Source organism: Pavona decussata, unplaced genomic scaffold (assembly GCF_977016875.1).
Source record: "Pavona decussata unplaced genomic scaffold, jaPavDecu1.1 SCAFFOLD_321, whole genome shotgun sequence".
In the NCBI taxonomy this organism is placed as follows: domain Eukaryota; kingdom Metazoa; phylum Cnidaria; class Anthozoa; order Scleractinia; family Agariciidae; genus Pavona; species Pavona decussata.
Window position 1 is genome coordinate 932,451 of NW_028145711.1, and position 12,165 is coordinate 944,615.

General features: G+C 37.3%; 4 protein-coding genes across 5 annotated transcripts in view; all 4 read left to right on the plus strand.

Moving 5' to 3' along the window:
- LOC146453927 (uncharacterized) overlaps positions 1 to 12,165 on the plus strand; it is a 251,249-nt gene that overhangs the window by 211,817 nt on the left and 27,267 nt on the right. The gene's annotated exons all lie outside the window — the stretch shown is intronic.
- The window catches only part of LOC146453933 (uncharacterized), a 236,753-nt gene that overhangs the window by 141,009 nt on the left and 83,579 nt on the right, over positions 1 to 12,165 (plus strand). The window contains exon 1 of one of the 2 annotated variants that reach the window (XM_085096042.1): positions 5,846 to 5,938. The exons of the other annotated variant lie outside the window; for it this stretch is intronic. The gene's annotated coding sequence lies outside the window, so the exon portion shown is untranslated. Of the gene's footprint in view, positions 1 to 5,845; positions 5,939 to 12,165 lie in introns of those variants that run through there. 2 annotated transcript variants of the gene reach the window in all.
- LOC146453937 (uncharacterized) overlaps positions 1 to 12,165 on the plus strand; it is a 76,864-nt gene that overhangs the window by 28,037 nt on the left and 36,662 nt on the right. The window lies entirely within an intron of this gene.
- The window catches only part of LOC146453938 (uncharacterized), a 29,050-nt gene that overhangs the window by 3,431 nt on the left and 13,454 nt on the right, over positions 1 to 12,165 (plus strand). The window lies entirely within an intron of this gene.

The window sequence follows — 12,165 nt, forward strand, 5'->3', positions numbered from 1 at the left end:
AAAATCGTTGCAATGGTAACAGCAGAGTAAACGTAATTTTGTGTCTTACCCAAGGTACATCACTTGTGCCAAGTTTGAGCAACATCACTCCAATGTTTCCCGGGATATTTTTAATTTTGTGATCTAGCTTTGCAACTGAAGGATTTTTGGCGTCATCCGTTTTGTGTGTGTTCAGGGTTTTTTTCCCAACTTTATACGCCTTGTGTTTTCACATAATTCCTTGCCGCTGTGGGTTGGAAAGATAGGTAGAACTGGGTAGGAATTCATTAGCGATTGTTCTTCTTTTTTTAAATTACGCAATTTCTCTACATTCCGTGTCATTCTCAACATTTCTTCTTGGATAGGATCTTCTTCGTTCTGGTTCCGTCTACTTACCCTTTTTTTCATAGAGGACGCAGGCGTGTGTGCATTTGTTTGTATTGTTTATACCTTCTTTTTTCCTAACTTGAGATGACTCCATGCAGTTTGTTTGTTTTGGGTTTTTTTTTTGACTCCATACAGTTATTTGGCGCGCGGCGACTGGATACTGAAATGGCGCGAGCGCGCGCAGTTTTCTGACTGATACGTGAATTTTTCGTTTTGTTTTGTTTTGGCGCGCGAAAGAAGGCCAGTTTTAGCCTGAAAAGTAAGTCTATTTTGACGAGTTTTCCAAGCGGAATTTTTCTGAAAATAGGCTCAATGTTAGGATTCAGCTGGTATTTGTGCTCCAAAAAATCTTAAGGAGAATTATACATGGACAACTGCAATAAATGGCATAAACGAAAATTGCAGAAATTGGCAAAACGAAAGTACAGAATTTGTTTTGACTTAACGAAGAGATACTTTGGAGTTTCCATAGTCTTTACACAAAAATGGCGATCTTTACCGCGCGAAATTCGGACAAACCTGTTTTGAAACTAGCTAGGAGTGAAAGAATCAACAGACAATTAATTTGTCATGAAAGCAGGGTTTAACAATTGTAACGGTGTTTTTAACGACGCATAAGGACTTAGATACTTAAAACTATGTTTTAACCCAGATATTTTAATAGGGATGAAACAACCAGACCACCAAGAAAATATTATAATGATTTCATCGGGCATTGCGGCGTATTTTGCGGGCGAAAATGAAGAATTCAGCGGGCTAAAATATATTTTAGCCCGCTGCTCTGAGCCAATAAGAAAGAAGAAAATAACGTAGCCAGCCAATCAGAACTGGAAGCCATTCAACTGTTTGCGCCGTTTTCTTGTTTGTTTAACTGGAAGCGCTGCCATCTGCAAAGAGATTGTTTTGAGCTACAAAATCGATGGAAAACCTAACGAAGAAGCAAATTCTCAGTCGTCTGAGCTAGATGACTCAGAGGACTTTAATACAGAAACTCGTGGACGATGTTGGAAATAATGCCTGTAGTAGCTCCACGGCCGGAGGCGAGGCGAATGTAACTTGTCTTCTTTGAGCGAAACCAGCTCAGTTAAGCAATTGCACAATTAATTTTAACAGTCGTAAGATACTATTTCTTCGCTGTTTACAAAATTCTGTTATTTTCCTTTTGAAAATTTAGAAGCAAAGATTCTTTTGACAAATTTTGCAGTGTTCTGCCAAAGTATTAAGTTTTTGTGACAGCGAAAGCTTTTGTACAATAGAATAAACGCCGACGCGATTGCGGCAGCGTTCACAGAAGATGTCGCGATCGCTTACTGTACTGTCTTTGATTCCTTTTGTGAATGCCCTCTGAAATTATTATAATAGCAATAGAATTGATGTTCTAGGGCGTAAATATGTTTTTGGCCCTTCTCAGAACTCATTTTAAAAATGAGCCTGAGTCGGGCCAAACACATATTTACGCTTGCGAACATCAACTCTATTGTTATATTACTACCAGTGAAAACTGAAGAAATGGTATAGAGCCACCTTAAGTCGTTTTTTTCTTTTTCTCCTTTATCATCTAAAAATGAATGCGGGTAATTCGTCCAAATTTGATGTCTTATCATTAAACGCTCGGGGAATCGGGGATCAAATCAAGAGAAGAAGCATATTGTCATATCTGAAGGGTTATAATACTTATTTTAAATAGTTAAAACTCATATTTCCTCCCACTGGATTAAACGGGAGGCGAGAAACACATTCTTCGTCTTCTGCGTCATTTGTGGTTGAAGCTGAATCTCGCTGAAAAACAGCGGTCGTTTTATTTATAGATCAAATAAACTGAACAATTTTATTTCGTAAATCACCCTATCTGTGAGAGTCGGATCACATTAACAGCTCTTTCCGGTAATAATAGAAGCCCAGTATTCCCTTTATAACCTGTTGTGTAGCATGAAATAAAACCAATATCACTTCTCTCCACTGGATTCCATCGTTTGCTTATCCTAAACACCCCCCCCCCCCCCCGCCCCCAGCCATTCTTATTCCCTTGCTTTCGAATTCCGCAAAATGGATAAAGTGACGCTCGCAATGTAAACTGTCGTAACTGAAAGTCCTTGACTGTGGTGAACAGGAGTCCAAACAAATTTGCTCGATAAATACCCGTAGTTCAGCGGCCCTGGTCTTTTATTTTCTATCAACTGTTGTGCTTTGGTCGCATTTTATTCAAATGAGACGAAGCAAAACCCCTCGGCTAATAGGCGAAATTTTCGTAACCGCCCTCGTCATACTTCACGTTGATATCATTATCTTGATTTAACCCAGTTGAAAAGGCTGAATCTTGTAGACATTTACGTTTAAGGTTACTGTATACCTTTAGAGGTGTCTCGCGTCCAAGAAATGTAGCGCGTCCGGTTTAAACTGTGGATATAAAACCCCTATATAAAATTAATGCTTTAGAGCTGGCTATCACACTATACCAAGAATTTTGAAATATAATGAATTGTCGAATTTTTAGTGCTGTTTTTTTTAAATTCAAGTTTTCACTTGAAGGGGACACTTTAAAGGGCTAAAACTCAAAGGGAATTTGTTCCTTTGCCTTCAAATTTGCACGGTAGCTAGTTCAACATATAAACAACGAAAAATGTCTGCGATTTTTTTTTTCGAAGTATTTTTTCTCCGGAAGCGATTTTTGAACGATCACTCCACATGTTTTTTAATCCGATTTCAAAAATGTTCTGTATTAAACTTTTCACTGCAATTGAATATGGCAAAACGCAGACACGTTTTATAATTTGGCGCTTTGGGTCCGAAAACTGAGGAGCAAATTAAATTAGCGAAAAACAAAATTCGCTTTGAATTATAGCTTTTAAAAGGTGATTCGGAATAACCTCGCATTAAGAGGTCGTGAAAAATTCGGCAATTCATTTTATTTAAAAATTCTTGGTATAGTTTGATAGCCAGCTCTATATGCTTTAATTTGATATAGGGGTTGATATATCTTCAGTTTAAACCGGACGCGCTACATCGCTTGGACGCGAGACTCCTCTAAAGGTATACGGTAACCTAAAATTGCAAAATTTTGAGTAATTTCATTTTCAAACTGATGATAAAACTCCACAACCGGTTGTTTCAAGAACTTCGTAAAGAAAATGCAACAGAAAATCAAATTAGTTAATTCAACTCAAGCATTTTGTCCTTACCTGATTCCCTCGACTAATTACACTCAGGTGAGCAACGTTTCTAGCGAAGGGCGTTGATGATATTGAATTGTCAATATTTTCGTTTCATATTTTGTATTTTATAGGAATTTGTAAGCTACGAAAATCTAAAACGCGCATACAGTCCCTTTATGATGTCATAGTAACTGGGTTTTGCCTGCGCGCGCATAACAGCGTAAGCTGTTTCTGCACATGTCTAGCGTAGGCCTAGTGTCAAGGAATCGATCGAAAGCTATGGTTTGAAAACATTCTCAGACCCAGTGTTTGCGTAGGAAGAAAACTTGGGTCTAGAAAAATGTTGAGAAATATCAATTACGATATTCTTCTTGCTCTGTTGTTAAGGACTGTGGCTCCTACAACAGAGATATTTTGGGACAGTTTATGACAATCTCGTACCCGGAAAGGAAAGAATACTCTGGGTACAAGATTACAGTTGGTGACTTTTCGTGAAAGCAGACCTTAACAAGAGCCACTGGAATTAAAAAAAAATAATGTAACCACGAAAAAACAACAACAACAACAACAAAAACATTTAGGTACACGCTGAATCAGCTCCCTGGCATTTCTAGCTTCTTAGTTATTTCAGGGAGCTGGTAAACCCTTAAGGTGATTCCGCTGAAAAAAAAGGAGTATTTAAAATTGTCTAAGACTTGGTCCAGTTCATGACTATGTTATGAGCATTACAAAAATGCAATAAAAAATGGGGGTCACCGGGCTCGTTTTTGTGCAACCTGGATGGCTATTATAGTAAATAGATGACCCACGAGGTTTATATTAGGAACGCTAGTAATCAGAAAAGGGAACTATCATTTCTAGAAAAATTAATTTCTTGCATTAAAATATCGAAGCACTTCAACAAAATCTACTTTAATCTTACCCAACGAACTATTTTCATTGAACTGGAATTAAGATTATGAAGGAAATTAAAGATTTTGCTGCGTGTGCACGTAAGCAGCACTACCTAAATACGTGCTTTTTAAAGCATTCAAATAAAAATATCTCAAAGTAGAGTATTAAACTTTTCTTTAAATCGCGATATATAGTGGTCAACCGTATGAAATTTAAATTGATGAATTAAAAAATGGGGGTCACCGTGCTCATTTAGAAGAAAAGGACCATTTATTTTCCTGCCGAGCTTAACCTCAAGGAAATCCCGTAATGTTCTGCGTGCGCGCGCTAAATGACTCGAAAAATTATGCGCAACAAGGATGCGCAATGCAATTCAACGGAATCACCTTAACATTTCAAAATCAACTAAATGTATTAACTTTTTTAATTGGGGTAAGAAAGTCTTGTTGATGTTAATCAAAACGAGGCACCATCCTGACAACCTCGTCCCCATCCAAGGAGACCCAGAGGCCGATGGTGGACGAGAGAAAATTCGAAATGGGAGGGAACAATAGGCCTTATCACGGTTTTCGACGCCATTTTGACGGGTAGGCAAACACGTCTGAAATAACAATGTTTGTATGGGAATCCAATGTCAAATAATTTTCATAAAACATCGCTTCTGAAAAATTCATAAATTGGAAACTTTTGGAACTAGGGGAAGGATTTTAAGAAAAAAATTGGAGGGATCTAGCTGTGCCAGAAAGCGTCCAGTCGTGTTTTGAACTTTCCATACATTTCCCTGCATTTTTTCCCGCGAACTATTTTTAGTAGCAGTTCACGGCTGGTTCGCTATACAGACAAATGTATGGAAATTTCAAAACACGACTGGACGCTTTCTGTCACAGTTACATCCCTCCAATTTTGTTCTTAAAATCCTTTTCCTAGTACCAAAAGTTTCCAATTCATGAATTTTTCAGAAGCGGTGTTTTATGAAAATTATTTGACATTGGATTTCCATACAAACACTGTTATTTCAAGCCTGTTTGTCTATCCGTCAAAATGGCGTCGAAAACCGTGATAAGGCCTATTTCGACTTCTTTCCTCATCCCCACTATCTTCCACTTGGTGTCCGAGGATACCTCGTCCCAAGGGTCTTCGCGATACTCAAAATGGCGATCCGGGTTAAAAGCAAGTTCAAGCAGCCGAGAAGTTCCGCGTTGTGGCATCCTTTCCTGAATCAACACCAAAACTAAGCAAATTTTAAATGCTCTCAAAATATTATACCTTTGATTCCAACTTACACTTTTGTAATCCCTAGCCTGCGAACACAGACTTACTTCCGGCTGGCGGAGAGAAGCGACAGCCGGAAATAACGCCTGTGTTCGCAGGCTTGCAATCCCAAGTCCAGTCCACCATCGTCCACCATTCAATTCATCTGCTCGGCTGGGTAACCGCCCGTTAGTATGAGCATCACGCTGATGTGTTGCCTTTGGCGGTTGATTGAGTGAGCGGCAAGATTTGAGCTGAGATTTGTTTGTTTGCAGGTAAGACAAGCTGTTCAGTTTACTTTTAGCCATAGTAGAGATCATTGGGTGACATCATTGATCGATTGAGGCAAGCAATGATTTTAACCAACACATTTAGATATTCGAGAAAGTAGGATACGTATTCTGGGGAATACAGACTAGACGAACACAGTTGAGTTTTTGTGTGGGAATATAATCCAGCTTTATCCAAAGAGATCTGCTTATGTTTTGGGTTAAATTTAACTTTTGAAATATTCACTACCCGCAAACTATAAACACCTAACGGCTACCCATTTACGAATGAGCCGGCTTGTTTGGCAGGTTAAGTTCGCTGGGCCAAACAACTCGACAACTTTACTAATTATATACGTTAGAACATTCGGTGAGTGAAAAACAAAGACTGTGGACTTCAGACTGCAGACTACAAACCCGGCGGAGTGAAATGCAGACTGAGGCCAAAGAAAAAAAAAATGCAGGGAAGAGATTGCAGAGCAGGATAAAATGTAAACTTCGGCGAAACAGCTGTAAATCATTTCAAGCAAACACCTGAGATTTGCTAAAATTTGAAATCGTCATTATACCGTCACGCGCCTTTATTCTCCTCAATTTCTTCTAGTTTGCTTATGTGTTTACGAATCCATTCATTTCAATTGAGTGTTAATGCATGCATTTAACACACCTTCATGTTAACTACTCAGTCCCAGGTCTACACCTCCTAATTATTACAAAAGCATAGACAAAGGAGGAAAGCATTTAGCTCCGTCAACACAAACCTCACAGTTATGACAGTTATAGAGGGTAGCGTAACCATGGCAAAAGCACAGATACACTGTAACTTAAAGGGGCAGTGTCACCTATTTTTTAGTTTCACTATATAAATGAATAGCCATTATCACTATGAAAAGGATATTTGTTTTGATGGAATCATTAAAATGGCTGAGTGTTGTTTACAATAACCCTGCTAGTGTACATAAACTATGCTTTGTTATGTCTGGCTGCAGATGGCTACGATGGAATTGGATTGCATCTCGAAAAAAAAAAGGCCAACTTTCAACTTTGTCAAGTTCTTCCTGTGTATTTTAGAAAAGTCTGTAACAACTGATAACAGTTTGTTCTTCTGAAAAGAAAAACCTTAGTATTTTCTTCCCAGTGTTGTAAGAGCGATTTCATGTAAAAAAACATGTTCTTTGTCAAATATTTCAGCAGTTTTGACCAAAATATGGCAAAATCGTCATGACAATGCCCCTTTAAGCAGACTGTAGCTGTAAATTAATTTTCTTCTATATATGTCTTTGAAGCTACAACTTAAACGATCAAAGGACAAAAAGTTGTGATAAGAAATTACCCTGTCATAACAATGATTTCAGATCCTATCAGTGGAATCCATTTTATTCTTGCCTAAAGGGGGCTTATAATGGCTTTGTGGTTAGAACAAACAGCTTAATTAGTCTGTATTTCACTAAAGGTCTGCAATCTGTTCACCTAATTTTGCCCTTGCTCTGTAGTCTACAGGCTGTATTTCACATGATCCAGTGTTTACTCTTGTTATTCAGTCATTTTTTTAAAGTTTTACTTGCTGTACACCTGTACATCCTCTATTCTTAATATTTTGACTTATGACAGACAGACAGACAGACAGACGGATAGACAGACAGACACCTTTATTTAATTAGAAAGCTCAAGGTAGTCCCTTCGGAAGCTTAAAAGAACCCTGATATGATTATTATTATTATTGTTAGTTCTAATCAATGATGATTTTGAATGACATTTTAAAATAGAAATAAGTCAAAATAAAAACAAACAGCATTTTGGATGTTTCATGGCACCATCGTCAAATTATTTCAAATATCAGAAGCCAATAGCATCATGAAGATGTTGTTGTGTTGTTTGTTTTATTATTGCTCATTTCATATTAAAATTAAAGTCCCATAAGCAACCACCCAAAATGTTAAGCCTAGGTGGTCGCTTACAGGAGTTGGTTACTGAGAGTTTAAACATCAGGGGCCTAAATTAAATTCATTTAGCGTAAGGTGATGCCAGAGATTTAGCAGCCACAAAAGCATTTTTAATCTTTTCAGAATTATATTGCCAAGGAATCTCAGTATGCAAGTTGATGGTTTGCCTGTGATAAATTACCTAATATGGTGAATGGGACAAGGCTAATTCAGGACACCCGGTGCCTCCTATTTTGGCATTCATGTTCCCTGAACTACCCAAGAATGTACATGTGATAACGTTACAAAGACAAATTGTCCACCTTTGGAAACATGGTTACTCAAGAGAGGTGGATGGGGGTGGGGGTTCGACTGTATTATTCATTCATTCATTCATTCATTCATTCATTCATTCATTCATTCATTCATTCATTCATTCATTCATTCATTCATTCATTCATTCATTCATTCATTCATTCATTCATTCATTCATTCATTCATTCATTCATTCATTCATTCATTCATTCATTCATTCTTTCATTCATTCATTCATTCATTCATTCATTCATTCATTCATTCATTCATTCATTCATTCATTCATTCATTCATTCATTCATTCATTCATTCATTCATTCATTCATTCATTCATTCATTTTGCCATTAATCAGAAATACAACAACATAAATACATTAAAGATGATTTACAATATTCCTACTGCTACAATATACCTACTAAGTTATTTACAAGATCAAATGTGGTAAAGGCAGGGAAGCCTATATATATAGAAGCCGGGGGCTTATAAACGTAGGCTTCCTGGAACTATAGGATAAACCATACAAGTTAAGGGTACTGAATGAAAATTCCAATTAGTTTTTTTTTAAAAGAAAAAAAAAAGTAAGAAAAAGAAAAAGAAAAGGTGTGTAGCTCAACAAAGGGTCAATTTAACTAAGAAAGAAGGAATTTTTTAAGTTTTCTGCCTTTCACTGTTTTGAATTTATTAAATTACTATTAAAAATAACTTTTAAAAGTATTACTATTAAAAATAAGCACCCAAAATGGTGAACTTTATGTATTATGTACCTTTATGGTCATGCTAAATGAACTGCTTAACACATACTCCTTCCAATTGGTCAAATCTGATTACAGTCATCTCTGTCTAAGGCAGACATCCTCAAGGCCAGCTCCTTTTGTCTACCTTGGTGAGGTGTCTGTATTTAATTACAAATGTGAATTGCACTGAGACAAGAGAAGGTGAAGCTGTCTGCCTTACAGCTGAATTAATTCATGGAATTGATTTGCATGTTTGATTAGCGAACGCAACATGTTTTTTTATTAACAAGCTGAATTGTATGTCTTGTTATTGAAACTCAGCAGAAATGCAATTGAAACCAAATTTGTGATTGATTTTTATTATCCTTCGGATTATCAAACCTTTGATTAAGTTCAATGGAATGATTGTTCCAGACATAAGGCTATGTTTTGGTTGAAAAGGCACGTGGGATGGAATCAGGAGTTTGGCAGGTGCAAGATTTATTTCATTTGACATTTGTATAGCCTCTGCTGCAGTCGTTTTTAGGGGAGTCACCTTACCCTCCTGTCCACATGTGCCTGCTTGCTGGAAGGCCACATTCTTTTGTCATTGTGTACTTTTGGCCAATCAAATCTCCTATTAGGTAGATTTCCAGACTTCTTGTGGAAAATTATTTCTAATTGATTAATGCTCTGTAAACACATGCCAAATACACGGCTGAAACTGTGAAGAAACATGGTTGATGTTTTGTCTGAGACATAACTTGGATTAACTCTGTCACCTGGTTTGGATTTGAGGAAAAAGTGGCACGGATACTGTTTACTTAATCAACTATTAGGGTCTGAAGACCACAGCTTTTATCCGTAAGAGCTGAGCACCAGCGCTCATTTGCTGTGTCAAATGCATCAAGGGACTATCACAATAATATTTTGAAAAGGCTTAGAAAATGTGGGGAATTAAAGAAGTTGAAATTGGCATTAGAGATAAAATCATCACATGTGCCATAACAATGAATTGCTATGAAACTGGTCAAGTTAACTTAATGAATATGGCAGCCTTTGATGGGTCATTTGAAATTTTTTGAGTAGATTTTCTTTACCAAGGGAACATTGCTCGTTTAACAAACCTAATTTGTCCATATGTTTGTTACTTGGTCTAAGAACCACTTCTGTCTTTGAGCAAGCTTGCATGACACAAGGTAATGATTTTCTTTTCTGTCATAGGAGTAGAGAACTTATGACCAAACTACTGACACCATCGTACACTAAAATCCAAACCATTTCAATTTTCTGAAGACTTGAAGTGTCTTGTTTCAAAGGAAAGTGTTTCTGTGTTTTATCGAGTCATTGTTCAGGATTGATGATAAGCATAAATACTAATGAACCTTTGTAGGGTTTTTCTAAAGCCAAAAAGCTAGTTATGCAAAACTATAAAAGCTATCTCTTCAGCAAACTAGAGGATGTTCCTATCCATCGAAATTTTTGCATTGAGATTTCACATAAAAAGACGAGCGTACACTATGGTGGACTCTCACACTAACCTACATGTACCGTCTAAGCTTACATTTGTTTTGCATTGTTTGTAAATTAGATTCAAATCTTTCCAGGGTTGCTGAAGGTATTTTTGTTAGCTCAGCCTTTGAGGTATTTTGCCAAAACAAGATTGTAAACTGTTGTGTCTTTTGCTAGATAGGGAAGGTCAATTATCTAGACTTTGGTAGGCAAAATGTCATTGGCTAAGAGGTGGCAAAAGAATGCTGACCTCCAGTAAGGGGGCGTTTGTTGCGGGGGGGGGGGGGGGGGGTTGGTGGGTAATTTGACTCCCCTAAAACTAAAAGTGAATGTATAATAGCCAACCCTTGTAAGTTGCAGCTGTGTTTTTGTCATTGCCTCACTTGACTTTGTTTTTGCTGTGACAGTTTAAAGTTTTTCTACTTTTGTTTATACAAGTCTTCAGACTTCGTAATGCATGTATGCCATTAGATTGAATGAACAGGAATGTTCCTGAATCTAGGCCTAATTGCTCCAAGTGAGAGCTGTAGGTTTATTATGAAAACAGATGAAATTTTTGGAAAATCTGTCATTGTCTCTAATTAATCAGCTATTTATGGATGAAAATGCTCCATTGCTTCCCATTCGTGAATGAACATTTCTTCAGCAAAATCCTTGTGATCTGGGGCAGGTGTTTGCTTTGGTTCGTTTCTCCTTTCCTCTGTTCCAGAAACTTTCAAGAGAGCGCTGTAACTGAGGGTGATTTGAAGTGTTTTGAAAAAAAGTTATAAACCATAGCTATCATTCCAATGTTTGTACTTGCTTACACACATAAAGGAAAGTCTTGAAATACTGGTATCTAGCATTGAGTTGCTCAATTGTGTTCAATCAATTTCAAAACTTACAGACGTTTGCTTGAAAGGGTTTGATTTTGTCATAGAATTCCCCAAATAAATTATGGCACAGATTATGATAAGCTAGCCTTACATACCCCAGCACAGATTGGCTTGCTTGTGCTAATTTCAAGTCAATTATCGCAAATGTGAAAGCTTTGTCATCAGACTTCATGTGTCTTTATTCTAAATTACAGTAGTAATCTGTTTTGGTATGTTACACTGTAGCCAGTAGAATCTGCGGGATATGACTGCAACACAGAGACAAATGAAAAACTATGTAAAAAGAAGCAGAACACATTTTTTATGCTCCACCACTGAGCTACAGCAAGATTGTGGGAGGAAGGCCATTAAGACAAACATCCTGAATACTCGTACGATTTGGATGCTGATGAGTGGAATACATGTATGGATATTGAAAGAAATGTGATGACACAATACATGTACACTCATGTGACAAATATCCTAAGAAGACAGATGACATAACTAGGTACACATGATTCCTTCCAAATTGAACTTTGTTCAAACTAACAAGAACTTTCAGGTATCATTAGTATCATGAGCCTTATGCGGTCGTACAGCAGACATCCGGAACCAACAGGGCCTAATCGCAGCAAGGTCAAGACTGCCCAAACAAGGACTGACTATCCCATGATAAGAACTAGTCACCGGTATAGCCATTTGTAAAACTGAGGTCTGGACACTGCAGTGAAACTAGCTATATACAGCCAGTCTCATTTACAATATATATACGTACATACACAATACAGAAAGCATGGTGCGTACTAATTTATTTGATAAAGCAGGTTGTGATAGGGCTTCTTATAACACTGTTGTGGAACGTTGTCCATTTGTAAAAGATGTGAAAACTGTAATGTATCAAAGGATGATTGTTTCT